This window comes from Mobula birostris, chromosome X (genome assembly GCF_030028105.1).
Source record: "Mobula birostris isolate sMobBir1 chromosome X, sMobBir1.hap1, whole genome shotgun sequence".
NCBI lineage: Eukaryota > Metazoa > Chordata > Chondrichthyes > Myliobatiformes > Myliobatidae > Mobula > Mobula birostris.
The window spans coordinates 4389511-4408436 of record NC_092402.1 but is presented as its reverse complement, the minus strand read 5'-3'; the positions used below and the strand labels follow the sequence as shown (position 1 = coordinate 4408436).

Sequence of the window (18926 nt, the reverse complement as noted above, 5' to 3'; positions counted from 1 at the left end):
TCGGATCCACACAGACCACACAGAGGGGGAGCAGAGAGGAGGACACGGGAGGACTCCAGGCTGGGCAGAGGGGTGGCAGATGTCAGCAAATGCACGGCCCTGTGCTTTGTTAGAGGGAATAAAAGCATCGGCTTTCTAAAGGTGGAGAAAAATCAAAACCTGAGTTGCAAAGGGATTTGGGAGTCCTCGTGCAGGATTCCCGACGGGTTAATTTGCAGGCTGAGTCTGGGGTGAGGAAGGCAAATGCAATTTCATTTCGAGAGGACGAAAATATAAAAGCAAGGATGTAACGTTGAGGCTTTGGTGAGGCCTCACTTGGAGTATTGCGAGCAGTCTTGGACCCTTTATTTAAGAAAGGACAACAATGAGGTTTCAGAGGAGGTGCGCGCGAATGATCCGAAGAATGAAAGGGTTTTCATACGAGCAGGAGTTGAAGGTTCTAGCCCTGAACTAGCCGGAACTTAGAAGAATGAAGAGGGGACCTCATTGAAACCCGCCAAGACACCCCCCAGCCCCCACCAGCTGATCGGGATCATGTGTTACATACTTCATGGATATCTTGTGACTGTCTTGCGAGGATGACGTAATGGTCTTGCAGAGGTCACATGATGACCTGTTCTCAACAGGTATATAAGAGAAACCTCTGAGGTGACGCAGTTAGTTTTCAGTTAGATACTCCGTTTTGCTGCGTATTTGGCTTATGACGCAATTTTGTTTTAAAGTGGAATTCTACTTTCTATTGTCAGTAGTATTGGAGAGCGAAGACCTCACTAAAGTCCGGGAATTCACCGAACTGAGTAAAGCTGATAGCTGATTTGGCGGTTTTGGAGAGGAGCGACCTTTATTGAATCTTCGTTCAAGTAAAAGTGACCTGCAGCTGAGATATCCCCTGCTAAAGCAGGAAGGATAGTGCAGTGTCGATTCTCCAGAGGAAAAGGTCAGTTCCTTTAAACCGTTTTATTTCCGTCGTCGTGAATGCTGTGGACAAGGCAGGTTCCGGCTGGGATCAGCAGTAACGACACGTCTTCGAGGAATTCTTTACTTCAGGAAAGTCTCTCCTAATTTACTGTATAAATCTCCTGGACTTTCGAATTTACCTTTCTAAGAACTGTGTTTGAATTTACCGCTTTAAGAACTGTTTTCGCATTTACCCTTTTAAGAACCGTTCCAGAGTTGCCGTGTAGCAGTTAACTTCCAGGTTAAGTTAGTCGTTTAAATATATTTCGCTATTTTTGAGCAAAGTTTAATCAATGTTTGTTTGTTTTTATAAAACCTGACTCAATTCTACATTCATTGCTGCCAGTCACGTGACACATGTGAAACCTTGGAATGGTCGTACGAGCAGCGGGTGCAGATCACAAGTCCTAGTTATGTGATCACTGACACCAGGCGGACACTCTCTGAAGAGTATTGATGATGACCGGAGGTCACCTGTCTAGTGAAGACATTGCCCAGAAGAAGGCGACTTCTGTAGAAAAGTTCGCCAAGAACAATCATGGTCAGAGACCATGATCGCCCACGTCATATGACATGCTGCAGAATGATGATGTCATACTACATGGCGCATAATGATGATATTTAGTTATCCTACCCTCTGCCACCTTCACCTCTATAGGATGAGGAAGCCAATGGTTTATCGGGGAGTGGAGGTGGAGAGGGTCAGGTCAGTAGCTTTCAATTCCTCGCTGCTAACATGTCAGAGCAAATGTCCTGGGTCCTGGAGAAAGCACCACAATGCCTCTACTTTCTTGGAAGTTTGTGCATGTTCAGCATAACCGCCAGAGACTTAGACAACTCTGCTGAATTGTAGAGTTCTTGAAAGTGAGTGTCCAGGTCACAGAATCAGTTCAGAGTTGAGGTGAGTGAAGTTATCCACACTGGTTCAGGAGCCTGATGGTTGAGGGGTAATAACTGTTCCTGAACCCGGTGGTGTGGGTCCTGAGGCTCCTGTACCTCCTTCCTGATGGTTGAGGGGTAATAACTGTTCCTGAACCTGGTGGTGTGGGCCCTGAGGCTCCTGTACCTCCTTCCTGATGGTTGAGGGGTAATAACTGTTCCTGAACCTGGTGGTGTGGGACCTGAGGCTCCTGTACCTCCTTCCTGATGGTTGAGGGGTAATAACTGTTCCTGAACCTGGTGGTGTGGGTCCTGAGGCTCCTGTACCTCCTTCCTGATGGTTGAGGGGTAATGACGGTTTCTGAACCTGGTGGTGTGGGTCCTGAGGCTCCTGTACCTCCTTCCTGATTGTTGAGGGGTAATAACAGTTCCTGAACCTGCTGGTAAAGATCCTGAGGCTCCTGTACCTCCTTCCTGATGGCAGCAGCGAGAAGAGAGCGTGTCCTGGGTGGTGCAGGTCCCTGATGACGGACACTGCTTTCCTGTGACATCGCTCCTCTTAGACGTGCCCAATGGTGGGGAGGGCTTTACCTAGGATGGACTGGGCTGTATCCACTGCTCTTTTCTGGCCTTTCTGTTCCTGGGAATCAGTGTTTTCATACCAGGCTGTGATGCAGCGAGTCAATACACTCTCCAACACACACCTATCGAAGCTTGCAGAGTTTCAGATGTCAGGTCGAATCTCCACACACTCTGAAGGAGGTAGAGCCTGCTGCCGTGCTTTCTTCGTATTTACCATTGCGTGAAATCCATCCTATAATGAGGCGACCAGAACTGAACACAACACCTCCAAGTTTTATAGAGCTGTGAAATTACTTCACAGCCCTTCGACTCAATCCCCCGACTAATGAAGGCCAAGACACCATACGCCTTCTTAACCAACCTGTCAACTTGCACGTCAACTTTGAGTGATCTATTGCTGTGGTAAATCTCCTTTGCACCCTGTCTAAAGCATTTGTCCGTACATTTCATGCCTTGTCCTATGACATCATCATTATGCGCCATGTCGTATGACATCATCATTGGACATGAGTTGAGAGTTAGGGGGCAAAAGTTTAGGGGTAACATGAGGGGGAACTTCTTTACTCAGAGAGTGGTAGCTGTGTGGAACGAGCTTCCAGCAGAAGTGGTTGAAGCAGGTTCGATGTTGTCATTTAAAGTTAAATTGGATAGATATATGGACAGGAAAGGAATGGAGGGTTATGGGCTGAATGCAGGTCGGTGGGACTAGGTGAGAGTAAGAGTTCGGCATGGACTAGAAGGGCCGAGATGGCCTGTTTCCATGCTGTAATTGCTATATGGTTATATGGTTATATATTATGTGCCATGTCATTATGACGTGGGTGATCACGGTCTTTCCATGGCCATGATCGTCCTTGGCAAATGGTTTGCCATCGCGTTCTTCTGGGCAGTGACTTTACAAGACAGGTGACCGCCACCCCCCACCCCCCAGCCATTATCAATACTCTTCAGAGATTGTCTGCCTGGCGTCAGTGGTCACACCACCAGGACTTGTGATCCGCACCGGCTGCTCATACGACCGTCCACCACCTGCTCTCATGGTTTCACCTGACCCTGATCGGGGGGCTAAGCAGGTGCTACACCTTGCCCGAGGGTGACCCACAGGCTAGCGGAGGGAAGGAGTGCCTCACACCTCCTCTGGTAGAGATGTATCTCCACCCTGACATCGCACAGCACAGTACAGGCCCTTTTGCCCACGATGTTGTGCTGACCTACTCTAAGATCAATCTAACCCTTCCCTCCCACATAGCTTTCCATTTTCCTATCATCCATGTGCCCATCTCAGAGTTTCTGAATGGCACCCCACTCTCTGTGAGAAAACAAAACTACCACTGACATTCCCCTATCAACTCAAATTCATTCCCCCTTGTAATTAGCCATTTACAAAAGTCTCTGGCTATCCACTCGATCCGTGCCTCTGATCAAGTCACCTCTCAACCTCCTTCAAGGTCACCTCACTACAGGAAGGACGTGGAAGCCATAGAAAGGGTGCAGAGGAGATTTACAAGGATGTTGCCTGGATTGGGGAGCATGCCTTATGAGAATAGGTTGAGTGAACTTGGCTTTTTCTCCCTGGAGCGACGGAGGATGAGAGGTGACCTGATAGAGGTGTACAAGATGATGAGAGGCATTGATCGTGTGGATAGTCAGAGGCTGTTCCCCAGGGCTGAAATGGCTAGCACGAGAGGGCACAGTTTTAAGGTGTTTGGAAGTAGGTACAGAGGAGATGTCAGGAGTAAGTTTTTACGCAGAGGGTGGTGAGTGTGTGGAATGGGCTGCCAGCGGCGGAAATGATAGGTTCTTTCAAGAGACTCCTGGATGGCTACATGGAGCTTAGAAGATTAGAGGGCTATGGGTAAAGCCTAGGTAATTTCTAAGGTAGGGACATGTATGGCACAGCTTTGTGGGCCAAAGGGCCTGAATTGCGCTGTAGGTTTTCTATGCTTCTGTGTCTTGAAGGGGCTTGAACACGAACACCACCATTAACTGAAGATTAGCCTTATTTGTCACCTAAGCATCAAAACAGTCAAGAGAGGCGCCTGGCTTTCCGTCAGGTCAAATCAGCGGGAGTTGCGCTGGGTCGCCCGCGAGTGTCAGCACTCTCCCGGCGCCAGCAGAGCACGACCAAAACTCGCCCGGCCCGACTACGCGCCTTCGGAGCGTGGGTGCACCCAGAACAAACGCGTGGGGTCGCAGAAAGGAGGACAAACCGCTGACGGACAGTGGTCGGAACTGAACCCCCGATCTGGCAGCTGGAAGGAGTCACACTAACCACTATGCTACTGTGTCCCCTACTTAATTTACTGCGATACAGTGCGGGATAGGCTCTCCCAGCCCCTCGAACCCACCGGTTTAATCCTTGCTGAGATGAGGGGCCCAAAACGGTTGACGATACACCGGTGCTGTGGCGTATGACGTGGGCGGTCATGATCTTTGACCACGATTGTTCTTGGCGAATTTTTTCTACAGAAGTGGTTTGCCATCGCCTTCTTCTGGGCAGTGACTTTAAAAGATGGGTGACCCCCTCCAGCCATTATCAATACTCTTCAGAGATTGTCTGCCTGGCGTCAGTGGTCGCATCACCAGGACTTGTGATCTGCACCGGCTGCTCGTACGACCGTCCACCACCTGCTCCCACGGTTTCACCCGACCCTGATCGGGGGGCTGAGCAGGTGCTACATCTTGCCCGAGGGTGACCCACAGGCTAGTGGAGGGAAGGAGCGCCTCACACCTCCTTTGGTAGAGACGTATCTCCACCCCACAACCCGCTCCTGGGCATTGGTGTTTCATACCAGGCTGCGATTGTGTTCAGCCAGTATTTTCCCCAGTGTGGCCCCCGTAAACGTTCCTTATTCACACTTATCTGCTGGCTTTCATCTATTTTATGTAAAATTCCTTTGTATTTCTTTTTTTTTTCCCTTTTAAATGCCGGCAAGAAAATGAATCTCAAGTTAATATATGGAGACATGAACTCAGTAGCCACTTTATTCGGTTCCTCCTGTCCCTGATAAAGTGGTCCCTGGGTGCACGTTCCTGGTCTTCTGGAACGCCTGGTTATCTGAGTTACTGTCACCTTCCTGTCAGCTTGAACCAGTCTGGCCATTCTCCTCTGACCTCTCTCATTATCGAGGTGTTTTCACCCACAGACCTGCCGCTCTCTGGATTTTTATTTTTTTTGGCATTTTGCACCGTTCTCTGTAAACTCTAGAGCAGGAGTTCCCAACCTCTTTTGTGCCACGGAGCCTGACTGTCAGCCGAGGGGTCCGCTTACCCCAGGTTAGAGTCTAGGCAATCTCGTGTGTGCAAATCCCAGGAGATCGGCAGATTCTGAGATACTCTAACCACCCCATCTGGCACCAGCAATCACTCTACACAGTCAAGGTCACACTTCCTTCCCCATGATGACACTCGCTCTCAACGACAGCTGATCCTCTTGACCACGTTGGTGTGCTTTTGCGCACTGGGTTGCTTCTGGGTGATTGGCTGATCAGATATTTGCATCTGCAAGTACAGGTGCGCCTGATAAAGTCTGTAAATTTTCGTAAATAAATCTACTTTGAACTCTGAACACTGAAAGTCAGAGCAGACTGAAGAGGCTGTGTTGTTCACCCTGCCCCCATCTCACGTGGTTCTCCTTTGCTCACGGTCTGCCTGCAAGCTGGTCAATCACTACCCTTGGTTTTACGGTGCCACGGACAACGGAGGCTGCGATCGAGCCCCTCATGGGTCACCTCGGACTGGTGACGGCCCACCCCCCCCCCCCCCGACCCCGATTTTGTCGGTGAGAAAGAAAAGTGAGCCAGTCAGAGGAAGCCAGGGGTAATCGGTGCACTCTCAGTCTCACTCGAATGGAGCGGAGCGTCAGAGGGCAGGAAGGGCGGCTGTGGCTTCGTTTGAAAGTGTGTCTGATGCGTGGCCTCAGGAAGTGGGCCGTGTCACCTGGTAGACAAGCCACTTGCCTGCGAGGGAGGCAGGCTGCTCCAGATACTGAAGCTCGGCACAACCAGCCTGCCAACCCATCGCTCTCCCGAGAGAGGGGCACTGGGTGTCGGGGCTGCAGTCCCGGGGGTGAGGAGGGTCTGTTCCTGTTCGTAGTCCAGAGAGAGAATGAATCTCAAGTTTAACCTCAGTTTAATGCACACATGTATACCATCCAATGAAACAATGTTCCTCTGGACCAAGGTGTACAACATAGTACATATAACTCACACACACACAACACATAAAGTATACCATCAAACAAAATAATGTTCCTCTGGGCCAAGGTGCACAACACAGTACATATAACTCACACACACAACACATACGCAGTGCTCCTGATAAATATCCCAGACCGGTGAAAGGGAGACCCCCCCCCCCCGCCCCGCAATGATACTCTCCACAGTTCTTGCAAACCTTTGTGGGAACTTGTAGTCGGATGCCTTGCAATTTCTGTTCCCAGACGGTGGCAGAATAACAGAGTTTTAATAATAATCACAGGCAACCGTTAGTCTCATGAGACAGTGGATTTGCGCCTTGGAAGGTTTCCAGGGCGCAGGCCTGGGCAAGGTTGTATGGAAGACCAGCAGTTGCCTATGCTGCAAGTCTCCCCTCTCCACGACACCGATGTTGTCCAAGGGAAGGGCATTAGGACCCATACAGCTTGGCACCAGTGTCGTCACAGAGCAATGTGTGTTAAGTGCCTTGCTCAAGGACACAGCACATTCCCTCGGCTGGGGCTCAAACTAGCAACCTTCAGGTCACTAGACCGACGCCTTAACCACTTGGCCACGCGCCAACACAATAGTGCGTGATTGGGGGTGTGGAGGGGTGTGTCAGTGGGTGATTGGGGCTGTGGAGGGGTGGGTCAGTGGGTGATTGGGGGTGTGGAGGGGTGGGTCAGTGGGTGATTGGGGGTGTGGAGGGGTGAGTCAGTGGGTGATTGGGGGTATGGAGTGGTGGGTCGGTGGGCGATTGGGGGTGTGGAGGGGTGGGTCAGTGGGTGATTGGGGTTGTGGAGGGGTGGGTCAGTGGGTGATTGGGGGTGTGGAGGGGTGTGTCAGTGGGTCATTGGGGGTGTGGAGGGGTGGGTCAGTGGGTGATTGGGGGTGTGGAGGGGTGTGTCAGTGGGTCATTGGGGGTGTGGAGGGGTGGGTCAGTGGGTGATTGGGGGTGTGGAGGGGTGGGTCAGTGGGTGATCAGCCTCACTGCTTGGGGGAAAGTCACTGTTTCTGGGTCTGGTGGTCCTGGCGTGGATGCTACGTAGCCTCCTCCCTGATGGGAGTGGGATAAACAGTTCATGAGCAGGGTGGGTGGGATCCTTCGTGGTGTTACTGGCCCATTTTCCGGCCCCTTTCTGTACATATGTCCTTGTTGGTGTGTAGGCTGGTGCCCGTGATGTGTTGGTCAGTTTTGACTCCCCACTGTAGACCTTCCTGCCCGCTGTGAAATCTGCAGAGTCTACTGTTAGGAAATTTGTTGTTCTGCGGCTGCAACAGTGTGAAATAGAAACATAGAAAACTTATAGCCCTATACAGGCCTTTCGGCCCACAATGCTGTGCCGAACATATCCCTACCGTAGGAATTAGTCCTCTATTTCTCTAAGCCCCATGTACCCATCCAGGAGTCTCTTAAAAGACCCAATCGTTTCCGCCTCCATCACCGCCGCCGGCAGCCCATTCCACGCACTCACCACTCCCTGCGTAAAAAACTTACCCCCGACATCTCCTCTGTACCTACTTCCAAGCACCTTAAAACTTTGCCCTCTTGCGCTTGCCATTTCAGCCCTGGGGGACAAGCCACATGGTCAATGGCTCTCCTCATCTTAATGCACCTCTATCAAGTCACCTCTCATCTTCTGTTGAAATACGTTAGAAAAATTTTTCTGTAGGTTTCCGTGAGAGGGAAATATAAAAAAGAGAGAATTAAGTTTTAAAAAAAGTTGCGTAAAAAGAGCGTGAAAGTAGTGAAGGCAGTGTTGATGAGTTGATTATCCATTCAGAAATCTGATGGCACAGGGGAGCAGAAGCTATTCCTGAAACATAAAAGCACAGAGGTAATGAAAAACTTAGTTTCAGCAGCGTCACAGGCACACAGCATCAAGATAAGCAGACTTCGCGAGAAAAGAAACATTTAATACACACAATTTTTTACAAGAAATCGCAAAGCAAAGTCCTTTTCAATGGAAAGTGATGATGGCATTGTTAAACTCTGGCGATGAGAGTCATGTGAACTAGTTCGAGAACCCGGTGGCTGAGGATCTGTCCCGCACCCGACAATTCGATGCAGCAAATAAGGCACGACAGCGGCAACATTTCATGAGGAGCTTTTGAGGTGATTTGAGTCACCAAAGACACTCGCAATTTTTGACAGATGGAAACATAGAAAATAGGTGCAGGAGTAGGCCCTTCGGCCCTTCGAGCCTGCACCGCCACTTATTATGATCATGGCTGATCATCCAACTCAGAACCCTGTACCAGCCTTCCCTCCATACCCCCTGATCCCTTTAGCCACAAGGGCCATGTCTAACTCCCTCTTAAATATAGCCAATGAACTGGCCTCAACTGTTTCCTGTGGCAGAGAATTCCACAGATTCACCACTCTCTGTGTGAAGAAGTTTTTCCTCATCTTGGTCCTAAAAGGCTTCCCCTCTATCCTCAAACTGTGACCCCTTGTTCTGGACTTCCCCAACATTGGGAACAATCTTCCTGCATCTAGCCTGTCTAATCCCTTTAGGATTTTATACGTTTCAATCAGATCCCCCCCCAATCTTCTAAATTCCAACGAGTACAAGCCCAGTTCATCCAGTCTTTCATCATATGAAAGTCCTGCCATCACAGGAATCAATCTGGTGAACCTTCTTTGTACTCCCTCTATGGCAAGGATGTCTTTCCTCAGATTAGGGGACCAAAACTGCACACAATACTCCAGGTGTGGTCTCACCAAGGCCTTGTACAACTGCAGTAGTACCTCCCTGCTCCTGTACTTGAATCCTCTTGCTATAAATGCCAGCATACCATTCGCCTTTTTCACCGCCTGCTATACCTGCATGCCCACTTTCAATGACAAACTCCGCCATCTTTGGCCCACAGAGTTGTGTTGAACATGTCCCTACCATAGAAGTTACCTAGGTTTACACATAGCCCTCTGTTTTTCTAAGCGCCACGTACTTACCTAAAAGTCTCTGAAAAGACCCTATTGTATCCACCTCCACCACCGTCACCGGCAGCCCATTCCACGCACTCACCACTCTCTGTGTAAAAAACTTACCCCTGTCATCTCCTCTGTACCTACTTCCAAGCACCTTAAAACTGTGCCCTCTCGTGCTAGCCATTTCAGCCCTGGGAAAAGGCCTCTGACTATCCACACGATCAATGCCTCTCATCATCTTGTACACCTCTATCAGGTCACCTCTCATCCTCCGTCGCTCCAAGGAGAAAAGGCCGAGTTCGCTCAACCTCTTCTCATAAGGCATGTTCTCCAATCCAGACAACATCCTTGTAAATCTCCTCTGCACCCTTTCTATGGTTTCCACATCCTTCCTGTAGTGAGGCGACCAGAAATGAGCACAGTGCTCCAAGTGGGGTCTGACCAGGGTCCTATATAGCTGCAACATTACCTCTCGACTCCTAAATTCAATCCCACGATTGATGAAGGCCAATGCACTGTATGCCTTCTTAACCACAGAGTCAACCTGCGTAGCAGCTTTGAGTGTCCTGTGGACTCGGACCCCAAGATCCGTCTGATCCTCCACACTGCCAAGAGTCTTACCATTAATACTATATTCTGCCATCATATTTGACCTACCAAATGAATCACTTCACACTTATCCAGGTTGAACTCCATCTGCCACTTCTCAACCCAGTTTTGCATCCTATCAATGCCCCGCTGTAACCTCTGACAGCCCTCCACACTATCCACAACACCGCCAACCTTTGTGTCATCAACAAACTCACTAACCCATCCCTCCACTTCCTCATCCAGGTCATTTATAAATATCACAAAGAGTCGGGGCCCCAGAACAGATTCCTGAGACCCACCACTGGTCACCGGCCTCCATGCAGAATATGACCCGTCTGCAACCACTCTTTGCCTTCTGTGGGCAAGCCAGTTCTGCATGCACAAAGCAATGTCCCCTTGGATCCCATGCCTCCTTACTTTCTTTGCAGCTTTTTTCTGTCTGTTATTTTAAATTTCATTGTACCGCTGCCGCAATGACAACAAATTTCATGACATATGCTGGTGATAAACCTGATTCTGATTCTGTTCCTGAAGCTGTGAAGAAGAAAATAATAATAATAATCAATCAATTACAATATATTGAATAGATCAAAAATTGTGCAAAAACAGAAATAATATATATTAAAAAAGTGAGGTAGTGTTCATGGGTTCAATGTCCATTCAGGAATCGGATGGCAGAGGGGAAGAAGCTGTTCCTGAATCATTGAGTGTGTGTCTTCAGGCTCCTGTACCTCCTCCCTGATGGCAGAGGGGAAGAAGCTGTTCCTGAATCGTGGAGTGTGTGTCTTCAGGCTCCTGTACCTCCTCTCTGATGGCAGAGGGGAAGAAGCTGTTCCTGAATCGCTGAGTGTGTGTCTTCGGGCTCCTGTACCTCCTCTCTGATGGCAGAGGGGAAGAAGCTGTTCCTGAATCGCTGAGTGTGTGTCTTCGGGCTCCTGTACCTCCTCCCTGATGGCAGAGGGGAAGAAGCTGTTCCTGAATCATTGAGTGTGTGTCTTCAGGCTCCTGTACCTCCTCCCTGATGGCAGAGGGGAAGAAGTTGTTCCTGAATCGTGGAGTGTGTGTCTTCAGGCTCCTGTACCTCCTCCCTGATGGCAGAGGGGAAGAAGCTGTTCCTGAATCGTTGAGTGTGTGTCTTCAGGCTCCTGACCCTCCTCCCTGATGGCAGAGGGGAAGAAGCTGTTCCTGAATCGCTGAGTATGTGTCTTCAGGCTCCTGTACCTCCTCCCTGATGGTAGCAGTGAGAAAAGGGCATGTCCTGGGTACTGGAGGTCCTTAATCATGGACGCTGCCTTTCTGAGACACTGCTCCCTGGAGATGTCCTGGGTACTTCAGGAAAACCATCCAATATCCTGAATTCACACATCTGGCATCCTGGCGTTACAGCAAAAAATCTTGCCTCATCCCATCTGTGTCTCCGCCTGTTCTTGCCAAAGCCTTCCCACTCTAACGTTGGCACGGTCCAGCAATGGCCGCTCCGCCTGACCCTATTTTTCCTCTAATTTGCTGGAGCTGTCAGTCTTCTTTGCCTCCTGCTCAATGAGAGCTGAGAGAAGATATCATGGTCCTGATAGCGGGGGCGGTGGTGGGGGGGAGGGGGAAGTTCCTGATTCCATACACTCAGTGGCCACTTTATTAAGTACACCTGTACGTTTTCTTGCTCATGCAAATATCTAATCAGTCAATCACGTGGCAGCAACTCAATGCATGAGAGCACGCAGACATGGTCAAGAGGTCCGGCTGTTGCTCAGTCCGAACATCAGAATGGGGGAAGAAATGTGCTTTAAGTGACTTGGACTGTGGAGTGATTGTTGGTGCCAGACGGCGAGGTTTGAGTAGCTCAGGAACTGCTGATCTCCTGGGATTTTCATTCACAAGCATCTCTGAAGCTTGCAGAGAATGGAGCGAGAAACAAAAAAAGAACTTCCGATGAGTGACAGGTCTGTGGGTGAAAAATGGCTTGTTAGTGAGAGAGGTCAGAGGAGAATGGCCAGACTGTTTCGAGCTTACAGGAAAGGGTCAGTAACTCCAATAACCACGTGTTACAGACGAGCATCCCTGAATGCACAACACATCAAACCTTGAAGTGGCTGAGCATCTCGGTCATGCAGCGGTGTCGGAGTTCAGAGTTCAATTCTGACTTCTCTGTGAGCTTTTCTAGGCAGCTTAGGCGCGGTAAGTGTCAGTGTCCAAAGGTCAGGAGGGAGAGAGTGAAAAAGGAGCGGTTTCAGGTAAGGCCGGTTTGTCTTTGGCTGCACAGGTGCAGTAGGTGTTGGCGCCAGAGGGCTAAACTTCGCTGCAAGTAAAATGAAAGTAGGGTCAGGCGGAGGCACAGATAACATGAGGTAAGCTTTTTTTGTTGTAAAGTTGAGGGTTTTTTTAGTACAAAGTCAGGATGCCAGATGTGTGGATTCGGGGTATCGGACGGTTTCCCTGATGTACCCAGGAAAATCGTCAAGGAGCGATGTCTCAGAAAGGCAGCGTCCATAATTAAGGACCCCTGTCACCCGGGGCATGGCCTTTTCTCACTGTTGCCTTCAGGAGCCTGAAGACACACATTCAATGATTCAGGAACAGCTTCTTCCCCTCTGCCACCAGCGAGGAGGTACAGGAGCCTGAAGACACACACTCAGCGATTCAGGAACAGGTTCTTCCCCTCTGTCATCAGGAAGGAGGACAGGAGTCTGAAGACACACACTCAACGATTCAGGAACAGCTCCTTCCCCTCTGTAATCAGGGAGGAGGTACAGGAGCCTGAAGACACACACTCAACAATTCAGGAACAGTTTCTTCCCATCTGCTGTCCGATTCCTAAATGGACATTGAACCCGTGAACACCACCTCACTTTTAAAAATATTTATCATTTCTGTTTTTGCATGAGTTCTTATCTATTCAATATACTGTAACTGATTGATTTACTTTCAATTTCCTCTTCTAGATTATGTATCGCGTTGAACTGCTGCTACTAAGTTATGCAATTTGGCGACACACGCCGGTGATTCTGATTGGTGGGAAGTGCACCCAACTTTAGCGCCAGACTGACCGGGTCAAGGAGTTGGACTGGAGCTGGATGAACTCGGGGTCCTTCGGGAGGCGGAAGGTAGTACAGGCAAGACTCCTGAAGGCGGTCACCTCCAGAGTGCAGGCAGAGGAGTAACGACCAGGAGGGGTAAGGGGATTACTCAGATGGAGCAGGATCACCCTGTGGCCATTCCTCACAGCAACAACTATACCTCTTTGGGTACTGCTGGGGGAGCCGGGGGACGGCCTGTCAGGGCACAGCAGCTGGGCCAGTGGCTCTGGGGCTCAGCAGGGAAGGGTGAATTCAGACAGTGGGGTGGTGGCAGGAGGTTCACTAGCTAAAGGGACAGACAGGAGACAGGAGATCAAGCCGGAGAAGTGTGAGGTGGTACACTTTGGAAGGACAAACTTCAAGGCAGAGTACAAAGTAAATGGCAGGATACTTGGTAGTGTGGAGGAGCAGAGGGATCTGGGGGTACATGTCCACAGATCCCTGTAAGTTGCCTCACAGGTAGATAGGGTAGTTAAGAAAGCTTATGGGGTGTTAGCTTTCATAAGTCGAGGGATAGAGTTTAAGAGTCGCGATGTAATGATGCAGCTCCATAAAACTCTGGTTAGGCCACACTTGGAGTACTGTGTCCAGTTCTGGTCACCTCACTATAGGAAGGATGTGAAAGCATTGGAAAGGGCACAGAGGAGATTTACCAGGATGCTGCCTGGCTTAGAGAGTATGCATTATGATCAGAGATTAAGGGAACTAGGGCTTCACTCTTTGGAGAGAAGGAGGATGAGAGGAGACATGATAGAGGTGTACAAGATAATAAGAGGAATAGATAGAGTGAATAGCCAGCGCCTCTTCCCCAGGGCACCACTGCTCAATACAAGAGGACATGGCTTTAAGGTAAGGGGTGGGAAGTTCAAGGGGGATATTAGAGGAAGGTTTTTCCACTCAGAGAGTGGTTGGTGCATGGAATGCACTGCCTGAGTCAGTGGTGGAGGCAGATACACTGGTGAAGTTTAAGAGACTACTAGACAGGTATATGGAGGAATTTAAGGTGGGGGCTTATATGGGAGGCAGGGTTTGAGGGTTGGCACAACATTGTGGGCCAAAGGGCCTGTACTGTGCTGTACTATTCTATGTTCTATGTGGTCGCAAGAGAGACACCAGGGTGGTGTGCTGTCCTCCCGGGCGCTGGGGTCCAGGGCGTGTTGGAGTGGCTGCAGGGTATTCTCTAGGGGGCAGGTGAACAGCCAGAGGTCGTGGTGCACATTGGCACCAATGACACAGGCAAAAATAAAGGGTGGGGAGCATTTCACGTCAAAGTTGCTGGTGGAACGCAGCAGGCCAGGCAGCATCTCTAGGAAGAAGGTACAGTCGACCTTTCGGGCCGAGACCCTTCGTCAGGCTCTTCCCAGAGATGCTGCCCGGCCTGCTGTGTTCACCAGCAAATTTTATGTGTGTTGCTTGAAATTCCAGTATCTGCAGATTTCCTTGTTTTTGCTTGGATGCGGAGAATGTGAGTTTGGTACTTAATGAAGTGCTTTGCTCTGGTGTTTACTGAGGAAAAGGATATGGAGGACCAGGAGATCGGTGCTGAGCATGCAAATACGTCAGGGTGTTTAGAATTCAAGGAGGAGCAAGTGTTGGGCCTCCTAATGAGTATTAAGATGGATAAGTCCCCAGGGCCTGATGGGATTTACCCAGGTTATTGAAGGAGACAAGAGATGAGATTGCTGAGGCCCTGACCAGTATCTTCCCGTCTTCTCCAGACACAGGCGAGTCATTCATCTTTTTAAGGGAACAAGGGAGAATGCTGGGAACTGTAGACCAGCGAGTCTCACACCAGTTGTAGGGAAATTGCTGGAGAAAATTCTCAGAGACAGGAGATATGCGCATTTGGAAACCCGTGGTTTAATTAGGGAGAGCCAGCATGGGTTTGTGCGTGGCAGGCCATGTCTTACCAACTTCACTGAGTTTTTTTGACACAGTGGCGAGAGAGATCAATGAGGGTTGGACAGTGGATGTCGTCTACATAGATTTTAGTAAGGTGTTTGACAAAGTCCCTCATGGGAGTCCAATCCAGAAGATCCATGGGGTCCATGACGAATTAGCTGTTCCGATTCAGAACTGGCTTACTGATGGGACACAGAGAGTAGTAGCCGAAGGGACCTATTCAAGGTGGAGATCTGTAATTGGTGCTCTGCAGGGATCTGTGCTGGGACCTCAGCTGTTTGTGACGTCTATGAATGACCTGGGTGAAAATGTAGGTGGGCGGGTTAGTAAACTTGCAGATGATACCAAGATTGGTGGAGCTGTGGACAGTGTAGAGGACTGGCAAAGGACACAGTGTGATACAGATCAGATGTAGATTTTGGCTGAGAAATGGCAGGTGGAGATTAACCCGGATAAATGTGAGGTGCTGCACCTTGGCAGGGCAAATTCAAGGAGGCAGTACACTGTTAAGTGTACCCCAACATTGTTTCTGAGCAGAGAGATCTTGGGATTCAAGTTCATAGCTCATTGAAAGTGGCTACACAGGTTATTAGGGTGATTAAGAAGGCACAGGGCATGCTTGCTTTTATTAGTTGAGGCATTGAGTTCAAAAGTCAAGAGGTTATGTTGCAACTTTATAGAACTCTGGTTAAGTTACGTTGCAACTTTATAGAACTCTGGTTAAGTTATGCTGCAACTTTATAGAACTCTGGTTAAGTTATGTTGCAACTTTATAGAACTCTGGTTAAGTTACGTTGCAACTTTATAGAACTCTGGTTAAGTTACGTTGCAACTTTATAGAACTGTGGTTAAGTTATGTTGCAACTTTATAGAACTCTGGTTAAGCCACATCTGGAGTATTGGATACATTTCTGGTCACCCCACCATAGGAAGGATGTTGAGGCTTTGGAGAGGGTGCAGAAGAGGTTCACCAGGATGCTGCCTGGTTTAGAGAGCATGTGCTATCGCGAATGTTTGGACAAAGTTGGGTTGTTTTCTCTGGAGCGGTGGAGGCTGAGGATTATGAGAGGCGTAGACGGACAGTATCTGTTTCCCAGGGTTGAAATGTCGAACACCAGAGGGCATGCATTGAAGGTGAGAGGGGGTTGGTTCAAGGGAATCGGAGGCTTTTAAGAGACATTTGGATAGGCACATGGGTGTGAAAAAGATGGAGGGATGTGGACATGGTGAAGGTAGGAGGGATTAGTGTTTGGCTGTTTCTGATTTGCTTTTTAGCCGGTCTAGCACAATGTTGTGGGCCGAATGGCCTGTTCCTGTGCTTTACTCTTCTATCTTCTATGTTAAGCTAATCAATCTTTCCTACTAACTCAGGCCCACCAATCCCAGTAACATCTTTGTAAATTTTCTCTGTACTCTTTCAACCTTATCGACATCTTTCCTGTGGGTAGGTGACCAGAACTGAGCACAATACTCCAAATTAAGCCTCACCAACATCTTACACGACTTCAACATAACATCCCATCCCCTGTACTCAGTAGGTGTGCTAAAAGGTTTCTTTATGACCCCATCTACCCGTGACGCCACTTTCAATGAATTATGGATCTGTATCTAAATTGGATCAGCAAGTTTGCTGATGATACAAATATTGGAGGTGTAGTAGACAGTGAGGAAGGTTTTCAGGGCCTGCAGAAGGACTTGGACCAGCTGGAAAAATGGACTGAAAAATGGCGGATGGAGTTTAATACTGACAAGTGTGAGGTATTGCACGTTGGAAGGACAAACCAACGTAGAACATACAGGGTTAATGGTAAGGCACTGAGGAGTGCAGTGGAACATAGGGATCTGGGAATACAGATACAAAATTCCCTAAAAGTGTCGTCACAGGTAGATAGGGTCGTAAAGAGAGCTTTTGGTACATTGGCCTTTATTAATCAAAGTATTGAGTATAAGAGCTGGAATGTTATGATGAGGTTGTATAAGGCACTGGTGAGGCCGAATCTGGAGTATTGTGTTCAGTTTTGGTCACCAAATTACAGGAAGGATATAAATAAGGTTGAAAGAGTACAGAGAAGGTTTACAAGGATGTTGCCGGGACTTGAAAAACTCCAGTTACAGAGAAAGGTTGAATAGGTTAGGACTTTATTCCCTGGAGCGTAGAAGAATGAGGGGAGATTTGATAGAGGTATATAAAATTATGATGGGTATAGATAGAGTGAATGCAAGCAGGCTTTTTCCACTGAGGCAAGGGGAGAAAAAAACCAGAGGACATGGGTTAAGGGTGAGGGGGGGAAAGTTTAAAGGGAACATTGGGGGAGTTTCTTCACACAGAGGGTGGTGGGAGTGTGGAATGAGCTGCCAGACGAGGTGGTAAATGTGGGTTCTTTTTTAACATTTAAGAATAAATTGGACAGATACATGGATGGGAGGTGTATGGAGGGATATGGTCCATGTGCAGGTCAGTGGGACTAGGCAGAAAATGGATCGGCACAGCCAAGAAGGGCCAAAGGTCCTGTTTCTGTGCTGTAGTTTCTATGGTTCTATGGTTCTATGGTATTCACTGATCCCTTCATTCTAACGCACTCCTCCGTGTCCTACCGTTGACTGTGTAAGACCTACCCTAGCTGGCCCTACCAATGCATGACACCTCACACTTGTCTGCACCAACTTGTCTTTCTTCAGCCCATTTTTCCAACTGGTCCAGATCTTGCCGCAACCTCTGATAGCCTTCCTTGCTGTCCACTACACCCCCAATCTTTCTGTCCCAACTCCTGTACTCAATACTTCGAAGTTTGTTTACTGTTCTGGTGGACAATGATTTGCTGAAATCAGCTCTGGGACTTCCCTGTGTTTCAGGCAAGGTAACAGACTGCGAGGGGACTTCCTTTGTCCAAGACAACAGAGGCAATGAAAAACAACTTGTGATTTCTGCTCAGAAACCCCCATGATCTTACACCGATTGGCAGAAACTGAAATCTGAATCCAAACCAGAAATGCATCAGCTAAAATATAAAATAGACAAGAGATGGGAAGTCACCAAAGACACCCGCAAATTTCTACAGCGGTACGGTGGAAAGCATTCTAACTGACTGCATCATCACCGTCTGGTACGGAGGGGAGGTGGGAGTAGGGGTGGCTACTGCACAGGATCGGAAAAAGCTGCAGGAAGCTGTAAACTCAGTCAGCTCCAGCATGGGCACCAGCCTCCGCAGCATCCAGGACATCTTCAAGGAGCGATGCCTCAAAAAGGCGGCGTCCACCACTAAGGACCTCCATCCACCCAGAATGTACCCTCTTCTTACTGTTACCATCAGGGAGGAGGGACAGGAGCCTGAAGACACACACTCAGCGATTCAGGAACAGCTCCTTCCCCTCTGCCATCAGGGAGGAGGTACAGGAGCCTGAAGACACACACTCAGCGATTCAGGAACAGCTCCTTCCCCTCTGCCATCAGGGAGGAGGTACAGGAGCCTGAAGACACACACTCAACGATTCAGGAATAGCTTCTTCCCGTCTGCCATCAGGGAGGAGGTACAGGAGCCTGAAGACACACACTCAGTGATTCAGGAACAGCTTCTTCTCCTCTGCCATCAGGGAGGAGGTACAGGAGCCTGAAGACACACACTCGACGATTCAGGAACAGCTCCTTCCCCTCTGCCATCAGGTAGGAGGTACAGGAGCCTGAAGACACACACTCGACGATTCAGGAACAGCTTCTTCCCCTCTGCCATCAGGGAGGAGGTACAGGAGCCTGAAGACACACACTCAACGATTCAGGAACAGCTTCTTCCCCTCTGCCATCAGGGAGGAGGTGCA

At 49.1% G+C, this 18926-nt stretch overlaps 1 long non-coding RNA gene across 1 annotated transcript; it reads left to right on the top strand.

Moving 5' to 3' along the window:
- The first annotated feature begins 758 nt into the window (after positions 1 to 758).
- LOC140191730 (uncharacterized) lies at positions 759 to 18926 on the top strand. Its single transcript, XR_011883896.1, has 3 exons — positions 759 to 937; positions 13077 to 13307; positions 17967 to 18926. It is a non-coding gene; the product is annotated as an uncharacterized lncRNA (long non-coding RNA).